The sequence below is a fragment of the Canis aureus genome, chromosome 24, assembly GCF_053574225.1.
Source record: "Canis aureus isolate CA01 chromosome 24, VMU_Caureus_v.1.0, whole genome shotgun sequence".
Taxonomy (NCBI): domain Eukaryota; kingdom Metazoa; phylum Chordata; class Mammalia; order Carnivora; family Canidae; genus Canis; species Canis aureus.
Genome location: NC_135634.1, coordinates 27,942,105 through 27,958,829, shown reverse-complemented (window position 1 = coordinate 27,958,829; position 16,725 = coordinate 27,942,105). Strand labels below are relative to the sequence as shown.

The window sequence follows — 16,725 nt, the reverse complement described above, 5'->3', positions numbered from 1 at the left end:
TCCAGAAGGGGACAGGTACTGGCAGATGAGACTGGAAAGGAGGTCAGCACCAGGATGAGAAGGGTCCTGAAATTTCCATTCATTTACTCATTCATTTATTCATTCATCCATTCATTCAACAAGTGCTTAAGAAGATTCTACTAAGTGCCAGGTTTATCCTAGCTGCTAAGGATACTGCAGAGAACAAAATGGACAAAGACCCCTGTCCACATGGAACTTAACGATCTAATGGGGAAGGAGAGAGTAAGTGATAGAGATGGCTTTAAGTCTTACAGACAATAGGTTGCGAGCAAGGCTGCGGAGCTCTGGAGGCTGGCTGGTGGCATGGCAGACGAGGAGGAAGACCCTACTTTTGCGGAAGAAAGTGAAGAAATTGGAGGAGGTGCAGAAGGTGGACAGGGTAAAAGGAAGATACTTTTTTTCTAGGGCAGCCCGGGTGGCTCAGGGGTTTAGTGCCGCCTTCAGCCCAGGTCATGATCCTGGAGACCTGGGATCGAGTCCCACATGGGGCTCCCTGCATGGAGCCTGCTTCTCTCTCTCTGCCTGTGTCTCTGCCTCTCTGTATGTGTGTGGTGTGTGTGGTGTGTGTGTGTGTGTGTGTGTGTGTGTGTGTGTGTGTGTCTCATGAATAAATAAATAAAATCTTTAAAAAAAGGGAGAGAGAGACTTTTTTCTAAAGGATTGTGATGTATGATGTATGGGTTTGGGGATGACCAGAATCCTTATACTGAGTCAGTGGATATCAATGAAATGACTCATACTGACTTCCATGTCAACTGGAAGACAAGGTTAGGTACAAGTTGAAGATATCATTTTCTTGATTTGAAAGGACCTAAGGAAGTTTGCTAGGGTTAAAGACTTGCTTACTATGAATGAAGAATTGAAACGAGCTAGAAAAGCTTTTGATGAAGCAAATTATGAATCTTGACACTTTCTGTATTTTCTGAAGCTTCATTATTTTCTGGGGAAACCATGTATAATAACTGTATATTTTCCACAGTAAGGTCCCAATATCTATCCATGTATATGCGAGATGGAGAAACACAAAGTTTTCAGCTTTTATCTTCAGGTCTTCAATTTTAGAGTGAAATTTGAGCCTTGAATTCCCTGCACTTATATGACTATACTTGAATTACTTGTTGGGTTTTAATGACCACATGTAAGTTGAAGTACCTTGCAGTTCCTTCTAACTTTGATTGTCTAAATAAGGAAGTAGTATTTATGCGTTGAGTGTATTTGTGCCTTTGTAGGCTATATGATAGCTGTTTAATATATGAAATCTAAAGAGCATCTTTGATTATGATTGCTAAGATGTTTCGTGTATTCTAAAGTTTTTAGACAATGGAAGTCTAAGAAGTTATTAAAAGAGTGAATTGCTTTTTTTGGTTTGCTTTTTTTTTTTTAAAGAAGATAATACAAGAAAACAATAGTGTTTTGGAGGAATGTTTATCTGTCTTAAGATACTTGTTTTTTTAATATTCTTTAGCTTACAAGAATGATTTTTTTTTGTTTTGTTTTTTAAACTAAAAGTTTCATGTGAATTCTTCTGTATTGGAAGGCTTTGATTTAAAACCTTTGGACTTAATAATGTACTAGTTGTCAAGTTTTAAGAGAACTCATTTTCCTAGGTCAGATTACAGCTTCTAAAAATAAATGCTTTCAGTAGTAGAAGTGGTGTTACTTAAAAAGCTGATGGAAGGATAAGCATTTGGGATAGTGTTTTATTAACGTTTGTTAGTACTTGTTCATTGTGGAAATATGTACTCGACTAAAATCGTATATGGCTATGGAAACTACTTTTGTAGTTCAGGATACACAATTTTTGTGTGTATTTAGCTTATCGTATTAAATTCTTAAATTTAGATTAAAATAAGAAATAAAACTGCATTGAAGGGGATTACTGAATATTTCTCTTTGTGAAATAATGTTTTGTGTGCTTATAAACATAAATCAATCAGTATGCAGGAGAATTTCACTTTCTTAACCTGTTGATACAAGGAATAAAATGAAAAATTAGATTTAAAAAAAAGTGTTACAGACAATAAAGCAGAGAAGGGACAGGGCATACCTGAGTCAGAGGGTTGTGATTTTTAATAGATGGAGAGGCCTCACTGAGATATTTCAGTAAAGACCTGAAGGAGGGAGTGTAGGGGATGCTGGTGGTAAGAGTGTCGAAGAACAGTCCAGTCAGAGATAGCCACCAAGGCAAAGCAGCCAGCTAAGAGCTGTACCCTGCTCTGGGGTCCACTAAGAGGCCCACATGATTCCAGAGAAGTGACATTCATATACCTAAAGCTGTGATGAAATGGTTCAGGCATGTTCATGCCAGGCATCATGCCGCCAGCTTTGGAACCATTCACTACGTCAATGATAGAGGCCTTTAGTTCTGTTTATGTCCATGAGTACCCAAGTGAGGAGAATGTGGAACATGGCATGCATGGCCTTTAAGCCTCTTTTAGTGCATGCGGAGAAATCCACCTACTTCAACTGAATCTACCTGCTTCACTGAGCCTAGAGTCAGCCCCTCACCACATCCCCACACCCTGCCCCTGACCACCAGCATGGGGACACATGGGAAAGTAATGGCCCAGGCCAATTTGGAATCTGCTTAGGGAACTGCTGTGTGGGTAAATTACACCTGGCAAGTCACTATATGTGTCTGTGCCTCCATTTTCTCATCTGTGAAATGTGCATAATAATGACACCTATGAATAATGACACATAAGAACGATTACATAAATTAACAAGTGAAAAGTATTCACAACACCATTTTCACATAGTAGAAGCTCAATAACTGAGCATCTGTCCATTATTAGTGTCGTTATAACCACTGCCGCTATTATTATTAGCATTGTTCTTGGGGGTAGCCCCAAACTATACTCTTAGTAGACCTAAGAGTTTCCAGCACCATAGCGGGAGGGAGGAGAGCTGGAAAAATGTAAGCAATGGGCAAGATATCCTCCCTTCCTGCCACGTGTCTTCCACTCCCCAGTTTAAATGCCCCTCTCCACGATCATCTCCTTCTTTTCCAATCTAGTGCCTTCATTTTTCTGGATTAACCTTGGTTTTGATAGTCTTCCCTAGTAACTCATCTGTATGTACATTAGCACCTCATTAATTACCACAAACATACACATTTTGCCTCATGTCGAGCCACTTCTAATCCATTGCCATAACAACACAACTCCATTCTAATAACTATCTGCGCTTCCAGGACACCTGCCATCCATGGCCTGGCTCACATGCCCTTGGGCCCCAGGAATGTGGCAATGCCTTGTTGAATTGCAGTGTTTTAGCTCATCAGAGCAATACAAGCTCTTCTACATCTTTGGACCACACCCAGCCTCAGTCTGAAGATAAAAATGTGAGGCCCAGAAAGGGGAAGTGAATTTCTCAAGGTCACACAGCAGAGTATGGGGGGGGGGGGGTAGTTGAAATGGGAACCTGGGTTTCTAAGTTAACACGTATTACGTGCTTACTGTATACCAGGCAGTATACAGTATTTCATTTTCACGGTGACCTTAAGTAGCAGATGCCATGAATACCTCTGTCTTACAGAGAAAGACACCGAGGCTCAGCGATGTTACAGAACCCGCCCAAGATCTCCTGCTGTATGTAGGGAGATGCAGGAGGAGGAGGCTGAGAAGACTGATCTGATCTACCAGCTGGTGTTCTAGGGGTCTCTCCATCAAGGAGAAGGGAGGGCTGAGAGAGAGAGAGAGAGAGAAGGATTCAGCACAGCACCTCACAAGGTGAGGTTGAAAAATGCTGACTCTTGTGGCCAAAGAGGTGCTGGATCGGGAAACAAGTCTGTGTGTATTTATTTGAGATTCATGCTCGCGGTTCTCCAGCTGCCTGCCTGGAAGGGCTCAGTCTGGGGCAGCCTGGCAGAGGCAGGCTCCAGACGATCAAGGACTGACTTTCCTACCAGCACTTGTCACTCCAGATTCATTAAGAGAGACACTTAATATTTGGCCCCTTTTTGTGAAATCGCAGTGCCTGTGTCTGGCCCAGATCTGTGCTGCTGATGGGAACCATGCCATCCATTAATCCCTAACTAGAGTAGAGAAGAGTATATCCCTGCAATTGGTATGGAAACCGGTGCCTGCATATTTATATTGATTCTCTACCCTTGCTTTGCAGAATGAATTAAACAAAAATCAAAACCCACTTCAGGCGGGTTCCTTAAGTAGGAGGGATTTGCTAGAGGAAGTCCAGGGGCCATAGAGGGACCTCTAGAATCAACCTGTTAAGGTTGACTTAACAGGGGCCGTCTACCAGCTGACCTGTACCCAAACCACTCCTGTGGGAGGTCCCTGTGAGGCCACCAACCTCCTCCAGCATCTGCGCTCCTCTTCCAACATCCAGGGCTGTAGGACAGACCCAACCCATCCCAGGCCGCTGCGTGAAAACTCAGCTTTGTCCAAATACTTCTTCACTCACTCAGCAGACAGGTCTAACGGGCCAGAAGGGATTTGTTAGGCTCTCCAGATCCATCATAATCTGAGTGTTTAAAGGTCCCCAAATGCCCATTTAGACAATCCACATTTTCTAACAGCTAGTAAATACTCTGGGACCGGGTCAGCATTTTTAAAGGTCCTTAAATAGCTCATTTGCATAATCCATATTTTCAGAGCCCCTAAGCATTTGTCCTACCTACATAATCTCAATCTTTATTATACGTGAGGAAGAAAAGGCTCCCAAGGAGTGTAGCAGCCCTTCACATCCCTTCTGGGAGAATTGATTCTTGTTTTTTTTTAAATGACCACATTTTCAAAAGCAGGCACAGAGCTAACCACAAAAGGAAAATATTTAAAGTGAAGCTGTTAACCTGTGTAGGCCTGCAAATGTTCTTTCCTTGAAGGCAGAAAAATCCCCTGCAGGCTCCCAAGGATACTAATTACACAACTGGCCCCTGCAAATACTCCAATTAAGGTTGGAGGCCTCCCCCTCCCTCTTTCACCCATTTGTTCCCTCCTGGAGGCCACGTAAAAAGAACACAGGTTCACCTGAACATCTTTCTCAGTCTCGCTTTTCCAGCTGGGTCTTAGTTCAAAGCCTTCCCTGGGATTAAAGAAAGGCAATTTGTTAGGAGAAATTCGGGGGTCAGGACAGTGGGCCATTCAGCGTACATCCTGGGTAAAACTTTTGCCCAGTGGGCCATGGGAAAGTTGATTCCTACAGTTATCAGAAGAGAGGTCCAGGGACAGTGAGAAAAAGCCCCTATTAAGATAAATCCAAGGCAAGAAAGACCCACACTACTGTCCTTCTGCTTTCTGGGATGGAAAAATCATCTGTCCCATTAGGAAGGACATCCAAATTCTGAAACACCTGCCACCACAGGCAAAACACGGATGACCCTCCCCAACATAATGCTGAACTAAAGAAGTCAGGCCTGAAAGAGTCTATATGATTCGGTTCCTACAGACTTCAGAATAGACAAAGTGACTCTATGATGGGAGAAGCCAGGATGGTGGTTGCCCTGGGGTTAGGGCCAGAAAGATGTGGGATATTTCCGAGGTGCTGATAATAGCTTGATCCAGGTGCTGTTTACCTGGTATGTTTACTCTGGGAACATGCACAGAGCTACACTCTTTTAAGGGGTGGGGGTGGGGATGTGCTCCAAATCCGTTTAGTTCCAGTTTCAACTTCCCCAGTTTCTTCTAGCACTGCTCTTAAATCTCCGGGTGCTACCCCTTTATTTGTGCTCTTCTGGGCATATCCCAGATGCCCAGCTCTCTGTGAAAAGGAGTTCCTCATCCGAGTCCGGATTGCTGACTTAAGAAAGGTCTGGGGCGGGAGGGAGTATTCATAGGAACAAGGATGTCTCTCAATGGACTGGGGGTTTCTTTGCTGTTCTTTGCCCCTAAACTAGAGGAATGACAACAAAACTCCGCAAAGACGGATGTCTCCCATTTGAATGTCTTTGAAGCTGGGAATGGGCGCCAGGCCGGTGACTGAGTTTCTCCATCCTCTGGCAGGCTGCAGAACCCGCCCAACTTAAGACCCACCGTCAGGTCCTTCAGAGACCGACTGGAGCTCAGAAGCAGCAAGAAGAAGGAGGTAGAGAAAGCCAGGGAGGAGCTTGGGGGAGAGAGATGACAGGGTGGGGAGGAGGAGAGGAAGAAAGAGAATTGACCTGTACTGCGGGCCTGCGGGCTTAGGTCGGTGGCGATGCCAACAAGTCACACCCAGGGCTCTAAGCCTCCGCGCTTTCTGGCTGGGCCGCTGGGCGGGGGCGACTACGGGGGCAGAAGGACTCGAGGATCCGGGGCCTGAGCTCCTTCTCGCGGCAGACCCTTCGCTACCACCCTGCCCCGCCTGCTCCCCCACTTGCCACCACTCCTCCCGACCCCGCCCCACCCCTCCGCCCGCCGTCTGGTGCCCCCTGCTCCGGGCGCCCCCTCAGAACCCACGGGCTAGGCCGAGGGACGCGTCCCCTGGCAACCGGGAATAGGGCGGGAGGCTCCGCAGAGAGCGCGGTTTCGGGGTGGGACCTTCCTCCACCCCGACGGCGGCCCCTGCGCCCCCAGCCCGGGAAGGTGAGGGCTCGCTCGGCGCAGCCAGTCGGCGCCGTGGGGGCGGGCGGGCGTGCGCGCGGGGCGCCGGCCCGGGACCCCTGGGGAGAGTGGGCGCGGGGCGCGGGCCCGGGACCCCCGGGGAGAGTGGGCGCGGGGCGCGGGCCCGGGACCCCCCGGGCGAGAGTGGGCGCGGGGCGCGGGGCGCGGACCCGGGACCCCCGGCGGGCGTGGGCGCGGGGCGCGGACCCGGGACCCCCGGCGAGAGTGGGCGCGGACCCGGGACCCCTGGCGGGCGTGGGCGCGGGGCGCGGACCCGGGACCCCTGGGGAGAGTGGGCGCGGGGCGCGGGCCCGGGACTCCTGGGAGAGTGGGCGGGGGGCGCGGGCCGGGGACCCCTGAGGAGCGTGCGCCCGGGGCGCAAGCACAGCGCGCCCCCCGCCCCTCCCCGAGCCCTGCGCACCCGGAGCCTGGAGACCCCACCGCCCGGCTCGGCCCAGCGCCCGGTCGCCTGCGCCCGCGCGCCCCCGCCCCCGCCCCTGGGTCGCCCGGGCGGTCACCAGGCAGTCCCCGTCCGCGCCCCGAGAGCGCCGCCCGCCGGCTGGTCGCGGGGGCACGCAGCCCTGGGCGGGGGCGTTCCGAAAGCCCCCGCCTTCCTCTCCTCGGCGGGGAATGACATCATCCCCCTGGAGCCGTCGCCCCCAAGCCTTCGCCTGCTGCGTCCGAGCGCCACCGAGGGCGTCCCTGCCTGCTCTCGGGCCCCTCTCCTCCACACCCCCGCTCTGAGCCCGCGTAGCTTTGCACCCCGGGCCTCCCCATCTCTTCCCGAGCCCAGCCTGCGAGGCCCAGAGCCAGGCTAGCCTCCTTTGCCTCAATTCTCTCAGTTCCTTCCTAGCTTCCACTTCCTCTCAGACCTTCCAGCGCCCTAATTCCTGAGCAGACCACCTTTCAGATGCTAATAGGATAAATGGATAGACACACATAGATAATAGATTCATATAGATGATAGCTGGACATATGGGCAATAGAGGTAGATAAATGATAGATAAGGATAGAGATATATATAGAGAGAGATGGATAGAAAGATGATGGATGGATGGATGGATGGATGGATGGATGGATGGATATATAGATGCACAAATATATACAAAAAACCCGGGACTCCAGTCTGGCCAGGCCGGTACCCAGGCTCTCACAACCTACTCCATGGAAAGGAAGCTGCAGGATCCCAGCTGCATAAATGTGCGAACTGTAACGTGCCTCGAGTAGTTTTGTCTGAAAACCCAAGTTCTGCTTGCAGATGGCTTGAGCACAGCTCCAATCCTGCTGGGCTTGCCTACTAGCATTGCCAGACTAATTCGCCCATTCTTTCAGTAAGCATCTGCTGACCTACTGTGTAGTCACATGCTGCTGAGTCCTGTCAGCCAGAGAGCAACAGGGTGTGTGCGGACTTGCTAGGGGCTGACATTCTGTCATCAGATCCCCGCACACTAACTCCGTGTGATAGGTGGCCCAGGACAGGTGATGGATGGAGAATTAGGAAACACACAGGAAGGAAAGCATTTGACCTGGGTCTTGAGAAATAGGTTGGGGAGAGTCCCGGAAGGAAAGGCATTTCAGAGGTACCAGGATGTACCCTGTACATAGGAGTACAGGGTGGTAGGCCTGGAACGGGGCGGGAGGATCAGTTTTGCAGGACTGGACGGCCAAGAAGGTAGTGCACCGTGCTCAGAGAAGAGCAGGGAGCTGGCTCAGGCCAGATTGAGAGGGGCCCCAACCATCAGCTTAACTCATCAGAGTCCTCTGCTAGACCTGTCCCCAGGCACCTAAGGTGACATAAGTGAAACCTCAGGCTCTTGGCCAGATCTTCAAACTATGGACACGTGACAATAGAAGCGCTGATCAGCCCTCTTAAGGGAGGCGCTCCAGATGTCAAAGGGTTACACTGCTGTCAGCAGGCCTTCCATCTGCCGGGCCTGAATCCCCCCACCCACCCAGGACTGCCTCCCCCTCAGGGTGACTCAGCTCATGGCTCACTTCCTGCCACCAGCTGAGATGTAATTGGTTACCATAGTGATCCCAAGGCTCCAGTTCATACCTATCTTTCCTGGGTGTCTAAATGGCTCCTGAAATGAACACTGGGGCACAGCTGCTCACCTGCGGAGGTATTTGACAGGCAGCATCTCTGAGCCTTCTTGCCCTGCATGAACTCAGAATGGGGGCGATGGTAGGAAGGGGGGACCTCATAACAGATGTCTCCACCATGGGGATGCTAGGCTGGTACTTCTCTCCATAAGATTCAGGTCTCCAGAGGGAGAGGAACAGAAACAGGGAGGCAGGGACTAGAACGACCATCAGGGTTTAGTGTCTGTGGAAAACCCAGGACTTTCCACTACTCCAGGTCGTGACACATAGGTACCCTTCAAGAATACACATGGGAGAAAGGTACACTTTTTTGTCCAATGTTATCATTCTCATCAAAGTTACACACACACACACACATGCACACACACGGAGTGCCATAATACTATTCCTGAAATGTGGTCTTTTACTCTCCTGCCCCAAACCTTCAATAGCTCTCCAGTGCCAGGAAGGCCAAACTCCTCACACTGGCCCAGCCTCCTTTTAATCTCTCTCTCATGATCTGGCTAGTAACCATCCTTGCTGCCCCTGACAGTCCTACCGCCACAGCCTCAGCAAACTACTTCCTGCTTCCCACAGGTGTTCCAGCTACCGTGCTTATGCCAAGCTGACCTTCTGCCTGGACTGCCTCTACTCCATGCCCATGAACCCAGGTCACCCTCAGCCTCAAGGCTCAGCCCCAGTCCTCAGGCTTCCTCATCTCTGTCTTACCCCCAGTTAAAAGGTTGAAATCCCTCCTTCCCTCTTCCTGGTTTCATTTGCTGGACCCCTGTTAGAAAAGACAATCTGCCATGAATTATGTAGACTTCAGCCTATCTGTCACCCTCCCATGGCACATGGATTTGTTTATTTTGGTGTCCCTTTATTCCAGAGAGGGCCTAGCATGGAACCAGAATTAAAATGAATTGCACAGCACTGATTCACTCTCCCTCTCCTCTCTGTGTTGGTTCTGAAGAGCTTCACCAGAGATAAATGAGGAGACAGACCCTGGAAGGGCAGTCATTGTGCACCCACCCATGGGAGTTTCTCTCCCCTGGTAGAGAGGTGGGATGCCAAGAGCAGAGGGTCCAGATCCTTCGCCTCTGGACTTCTGGACCATTCCCCCTTCAAAACGATACTTCCTTCCTGCCAGCTCTTTAGAGTTGCAGCAGCCCAAAGGGGAGATGGATTTCTGGGCCTTCTCTGGAGATGGAGACAGGGATTCCTGACATCCGGCAAAGGAGGCAAGAGACTCAGTAACAGGCTCTGAAACATGCAGATTGTGCTGTAGCTACTCCTAGGCCCAGCTCGGGGCCCAGAGTTCACCTAGTGGTCGAGTAAGCAGCGCTTGGCGGCAGGCTCTGGCTTCCAGGACGTGACTGACTGAGGCTGCGGTTCAGAACCCTGCCAGGCCCCAGCCGAGCTTGCAGACACAGCCCGTGCAGGCAAGGCTAACATGGTTAATTGGTTCCAACCTTCAGCTAAGAGTACAGCATTGATCGAGTACCCGTGGGGCTCAGAAGCTGTGACCTCTGAGGATTCTTTACTTCCTTATAAGCTTGAACCCAGAAAAGAGAAATCCGATCAGAGGTCGTGGTGTTTACTTCCAGCTGGGCCAAAGTGTGGCAGAAAGGCAGTGGGTTATAAATAGTGGAGAAACAACTACGGAGAAATCAATGGAGATGAGAGAAGAAGGCTCTCTTCCCCCTGGCAGGGCATGGCAGGGAAGAGCCAGACCTAGTTAGAGCAGATGACAGGAGACAATGGGCCACCTTCCTGCTCAGCCCAGCCACAGTCCACTCGCCTGTCTCAGAAGGGCTCGCACCTGCCCTGACTCCTGGAGCACAGGCGCTTACTGGATGGAAATGAGATGAGGGGACTTCAAGTGAAGGTCTCAGGAGCTGAGTTTGGACTCTTGGTGGAGTCAGGGGTCAGCCCCAATCGGTGTGACTGAATGCAGGAAGCGGATGCCGTCTGCACACACCACACCCAGAAACCTGGGCCCATTCTCCAGTCATTCCTCTATCCCTACAGAAACTCATCCACACATGCAGTCACCCAAATATCTAGGCATGCAAGAATTAATTCAACAAATAGGAATTTGTTGAATTAAGAGTAGGAGTCCCTACTCTGTGCCAAGGCCCATGCTAAGTTCTGTGTGACTTCTCCTGTAAAATGGTAGTAGTAGTTCTACCTATGACCTGTGCTTCATAGGGCATTCGTGATAATCAAATGAGAAAGCCTGTGAAGCGTTAAGCCCATGCTGGGCAGTTTGGCTTGACAGGGAGGAGCCCTTTGGGTGCTTCCAAGAGAGTCTCTAAAGGACTCCTTCCCCCCTCTCGGTCCTTGTAATCCCAGCCGAGGAGCCCTCGATTGACATTATTGGCTAGTTTTTCAGGCCAACTTTGTACTTTCTCCTAATATGAGGATTGAGGATATATTTTTGACATCCTTCCAAAAGTATGCTCCTCCCAAACTTGTGTATGACCCCAAGCAGGTCAGTTGACCCCTCTGTGTGTCTTTTCTCATTTGTAAACTGGGCATAGTACAAGTAATTATCTTATAGGATCACTGTGAGGATCTGAAGAGTTCACTTACACAAAGTGTTCAGAACCGCTGGCACACAGTAGGTACTATGCAAGGGTGAGCTACTTATCAACATGACCCTATCTGCCTGTAGGAAATTAGGATTCACGCTCACCTTTTATCAAGGACCTCAGGGAGTCTATTGGACAAATGCTTCCACCATCAAGCCCTAGTCTCCCCAGGTCTTAACCCACCTCCATACAACAGCTTCCTTGTGGAGAAGATGCAGGTCCTTTCTTATAAGTTCAGACTAGAGACTTTAGAGTCTCACAGGGGAGGGAAGGGATAAGTAAAGAACAATGTATTTGCTCTTCCTACAATCTGGTGGCTGAAAAGTCTGGATTTTCATTGTGATAAGGAGAAGAACAAGGCATACAGCTAACATGACGGGCAGCTGAGGGTTTCTAGATGCTGCAAGCTTCCATTACCTTCTATCAGATTAAGGATGCTCTTAGTATCAAACCTTTAGGCAGAGACACTGCCATGTTTAAGTAATAGTTTCCACTCACAACACAAATATTAATCGATCATTATTCTTTTCTTCAGAGCCTAGCATAGTTCATAGTAGCTCCTGGTCTTCTGCCCCTCTCAAGCAGAAAAACAGTCCCCGCTCAAAAGGAGTGATAGGAAGCTGTGACTGGGAGCCCAAGCAACATCATTTAGGATCCTCAAAGCTCCAAAGTGCATGGAGACTTTGTTGTGAAGCACATCAGAGTTCATGATTGCTGTATATTCTTGGTCTTGCTGTACTTTTAATTCCAACGAACAGCCAAACAGAGCTTCACATCTTCCCTTCTGTTTTATTCTATGTTAAGCCTTAACCAGCCTCCAAAGATACCACCAAGATAAGGCACAATCCCTGCCCTCAAGGAACAATTAGGGTCAGCTTAACTCCTTGAACTTGACCTTGTTTCACATGGACCTCTTTCCTTCTGCCAGTGTCCCTCACACCACCATGGCTGGCTAGTACTAATGACTACTTCTGTGTTCCCAAGCATTTCCATATAGCCCCTGCCTCTAGCTGAGCACTGGACCGGACACTGCAGAAAACAAAGAAAAGAGAGCCACCAGCTAGCTGTAAGGAGCCCACAGCCCACTGCAGAGCTTTGCAAGGAAGGTAGCCAAAACAGGCCCTGTCTTGGAAAGCTTGCAGTCCACAGGCAGCATGTCCTAGACAGAACAGCCCCCTTTTTAAGAGTGCAACGTTTTTCACGCATGTGATTATGACATGTAACAGACAGTAGAGGCCAAAAGCACAAGCAGTCTAGAAAAAGGCGCAGTAAAAAAAAATAAAATAAAATAAAAAAAAAAAAGAAAAAAAGAAAAAGGCGCAGTAGAGCAGCATTCCCATCAGCACTCCTGGAGAAGGCCAGAGGGTGATGACTAAGCCCACCATCCTGCCTATGTTACCATGACCATGACCCGGAGGGCATCTTTAAACATGGACTCTGGTATTTGTGCTGTGAGTTCAGTAAACCAAAACTCTCTTGATGAGAAGTGGCCAAATGGTCCGGGGGTCCAAGGCAGAGCATCCACCATGTGCATGTGCAACAGCACATTATGACATTTGGCCAACACCAGAAGTCAGATCCTGGACACGATGGGGGCAAAGACTGAGCATCAAAGTGCCAAAGTGGGTCATCCCTCCAGGGATGGAGCTGGTGCTCTGAGCAGAGAACTCATGTGCTTCCACCTGTTATCTTCTTCAATCCTTACAACTAGAACTAACATTGATGATTCCCCCTTTACCGATACAAAAACAGGTTCAAAAGGGTTACCTTGCCCACTGTGTGTCAGTTGGTAAGTAGTAGAACCAAGACCCAAGTTTCTTGTTCCTAAAGCCTGGGCTTTGTCACTTATAGGGTGCAAGCCTACAGCAATAGATAATTTCCATTTCTATATTTGTTATTAATATTTAATCAGTATTTAATCCATCAGGCACCTCGGAAACACCCTCGCTGTCCTAGGGCTGCAGCCAGGTGTCTCTAACCCGAGGCTTCCCAGATTTGGGCTCCTGCTTTCACAGCCCGTGGCAAAGTGCCACTCCTCTGCGCTGACTGTACAGCGCTCCCGGTTACCCCGCTGAGGCAATTTCAGCTCCAATTTGTTGAAACTCCAGACCAAAGGCTCAGCCTCAGCCTCTGATGTGCTGAACAAAAACCAGAGACAGGAACTTGTCTCAATCAGTGAGTCGGGATGAGCTGTGAGAAAGTGCCGGGGCGGGAAGGACGGCTCGCCCTCAGGTGTGGTGTCCCCATTTCTCAGGCGCCCAGAGCCCTCAGTCCCCACCTCGCCCTCGCCGCTGCCAGGACCCCTGCGCTCTGATCCCTGGCGGACCCCCACCTGCCTGCAGACCCCCTGCACCTCGCAGGCCCCAGGCCCCCCAGGCCTCTGATGCTGGTGGTCCAATAGGCCACTGTTTGAGAAACACTGCAGGGGGTGGGGGAGGCAGAAGCCTAGGCTAGGGCAGGAGGGGGTGTGGGAGTGGGGGTGGTTGGGGTCTGCGCTCCTGCAGGTGGAGATTACTTGATAGAGAGAGAGATGCTTTCCATCTTAGAATCTGAGATGGTGTCTTGGGGATAAGGGTGGTGGAAGAGGCAAAAATATTTTTCAACCCCCTCCCCCCCATTTAGGGTTGAGGAAACCCACAAGCAGAGAAGGGCCTATGCCCTCAGTATCTTTTAGAACTGCTTTTTCTGCCAGGTAGCATTTCCCCCCAAGGTACCGGCTGCACAACGACGCCTTCCTCCAGCCGAGAAGTTCTATACTTACTAAGACAGGTGTGCGCGTATGTGTCTTTTTCTGCATCCAAATGTTTACTCCTTTTCTGATGTCACCACTTTGGGTTGTTGACTCCTGTCCCACCAGCCTCTGCCGCTGGGTGACCTGGGACAACTCACGCAGCTTCTGATGGGTCTCCTCACCAGTGAGATGGGCATAAGACAAAACCTGGGTCATAGGGGCGCTCCAAATATTAAAGAAGGTAATTCAGGTAAAATGCCTACTAGAGTTTCTACCACATTAAAAAACAAAACAAAACAAACAAACAAACAAAAACAATAGCATGAGTTGGCCATCATTGTTATTAATGAACTCAGGCAGCTCTCCTTACCATGTATGTGGCTCTCCTTAGCCCCTACCACCTGCTGTGGTTGGCCAAGGACTTCACCCATTTCCATGCCAGCCCCACCACACTCTGCCCTTGGGACCAAATTACCTAGACTTCTTAGAGGTGCCCTCCCTCCTTCATTTCAGACACCTGGCCCCTGGCTGGCTGCCTAAGAGATGTGGAAGAGAGTCTCCAGTTGATGCCTCTTAAAAAGACAGTACACAGGGCAGGAGTTGTGAGCCCTGGGGAAGCCAGCCCTGGACTGTCCCTTCTTCCCCAAGGTTGCAGGCGTTATTAGTAGCAGCTGTGGCTGGCCCAGTCACATGGTGCCACTAAGCTGGTCAAAGCCTGCTCCCTAACCTCAGCTGTCTCAGAGTCCCTGTGGCTCACAGTAACCAAAGCCTGCAAGGGAGGCCAGGGGGTCAGATCTCCCCGGGGAAGAGGGCTGGGACATTGAACAGGGAGAACAAGGTGCTCCCACCTTCCACAAGGCCTTTGAGCTGATCGGAGCATGTCACGTCATGCAGGGGTTAGACAGGATTTATTTCATTAGAAGTTCAAATGCCTGTGACAAATTTCCAGACACTTTTGTTCCGGCCCCATCTCCCAAACACACACCCATCTGTCGGAACCGTGTGCTCACCTCTGCCAGATTCATGTCTACTCAAATAAAAACTTCAATTCGGTGGTTACATTTGATGTCCCTGCTGCCTTTCAACACATTTTTACATAATCTGACTTTAGAGCCTTCCTTTATAATATGCTTCTCTTCTAAAAGGAACCGATACTTTGGTTGATGGGAGTCTATTAAAAAAAAAATGCCTATTGAATACCTGCTAGGACCAGCCAGGAGCTAGACATTTGGAGTGCAGGGAGGAGCGGCGGGGGATAGAAGGATGCCCAAGACACATCCTTTCCTTCCAAGAAGCTTCGAGTTGGGGCAGCGTGGGAGGGTGGGGGAGACAGAGATTCACGCAACTCATCCCAACACATGCCAGGCTTCGTAAGCACTCTGAAAGAGGTGAACGCAAATTGCTTCAGGAACGGAAGACTAATTCCTGCGTTTGCATGGGCCTGTGATTGCAAGCTTGCGGATTCGAGAGTTAGAATTTATGAATATACAATCGTGGTGCGTGAAATAAAGCTCTTGATCTAATAATACTAACACATGCTAGATAGAGTGTGACCAGATGAGTAATTAGTGAAGCTCTGGGGTGTGATATTGTTATCTGCCCTTGTAGAGGGAGGGATAGAAACCACCTACATTTGTCAACAGCAGTGTTCTCCAGTGTGGCAACCTCAGGCTGCACGTGGCTGGTGAGCACCGGAAATGTGGCTGGTCCCCACTCAGATGTGCCATGAGTGGTAAGCCCACATCAGATACCAGACTTAGTACGAAACATTTAAATATCTCAGGAAGAAATGTAATATTGATTACACATTTAGATGATAATATTTCTGATAGATATTGGGTTAATAAAACATCACGATATATACGTTAGTAAAATTAATTCCACCTACTTCTTTCTAGTTTTTTTTTGAATGTGGCTACTAAAAATGTAAACTCCCAGAGATGATTTATATTTTTGGGCTACATTATATTTCCATCAGCCAGGCGCAGGTCTAGAGCATCATTTAATACCCACAGGTCTCCAAAGTACCCATTAGTCCCATTTCAAAGACAAGCTAACCAAGGATCAGAGAAGTGGTGAACTGCCTCAGGTCATACACATTAGGTATCATGAATCATCTGGGTCCCACCTGCTTCCTCACCTGTGACACACAGCTTGTGCCTCCTGATGCGGTATAGTAAGAGCAGGACAATGCATTCTCAACTATCAAGTGGGGGCCATTATACACTAAAAGTAACCCCTCATCCATTGCCTTCTACTTTCAATATCCACTCATAGTTACAGCTCCCGAGGCTGGGCTGAGAGCCCCCTCCTCCCTGGTGCCACCCCACAGTCTGTCATCGCCTGGCTCATCCCACACTCCTGTATTGTGGTGACCCATCGTGGCTGCTACCGACACAAAAGTGGTTCCTGAGGGCACAGGGGGACCTTCCTCCCTGTATTGCCTATGCTTGACACTGCAGCTCCTGAACAGTAAATTCTCAAATGATTGCGTCATCAATCCACGACTTGCAGTGAGGACTGGGCTCCTGCACAACCATGCTACTTTCTTGTTAAATAGCTGACTTTATTTTTTAGAGAAACTTCAGGTGCACAGTAAAATTGAGTGGAAGGTACAGAGATTTCCCCTATATCCTCTGCCCATCCTCCCCCACACACAGCTCCACACCATCAACATCCCCACCAGGGTGTACATGGTACATGTGCTACAATTGATGAGCCTACACTGACTCATCACTATCACCCAGAATCCAGTTTG

At 49.3% G+C, this 16,725-nt stretch overlaps 1 protein-coding gene and 1 pseudogene across 1 annotated transcript in view; one reads left to right on the top strand and one right to left on the bottom strand.

The window, feature by feature from the left end:
* Positions 1–16,725, bottom strand: part of XKR6 (XK related 6) — a 317,023-nt gene that overhangs the window by 110,882 nt on the left and 189,416 nt on the right. The window lies entirely within an intron of this gene.
* On the top strand, positions 325–928 carry LOC144295946 (transcription initiation factor TFIID subunit 13-like; annotated as a pseudogene).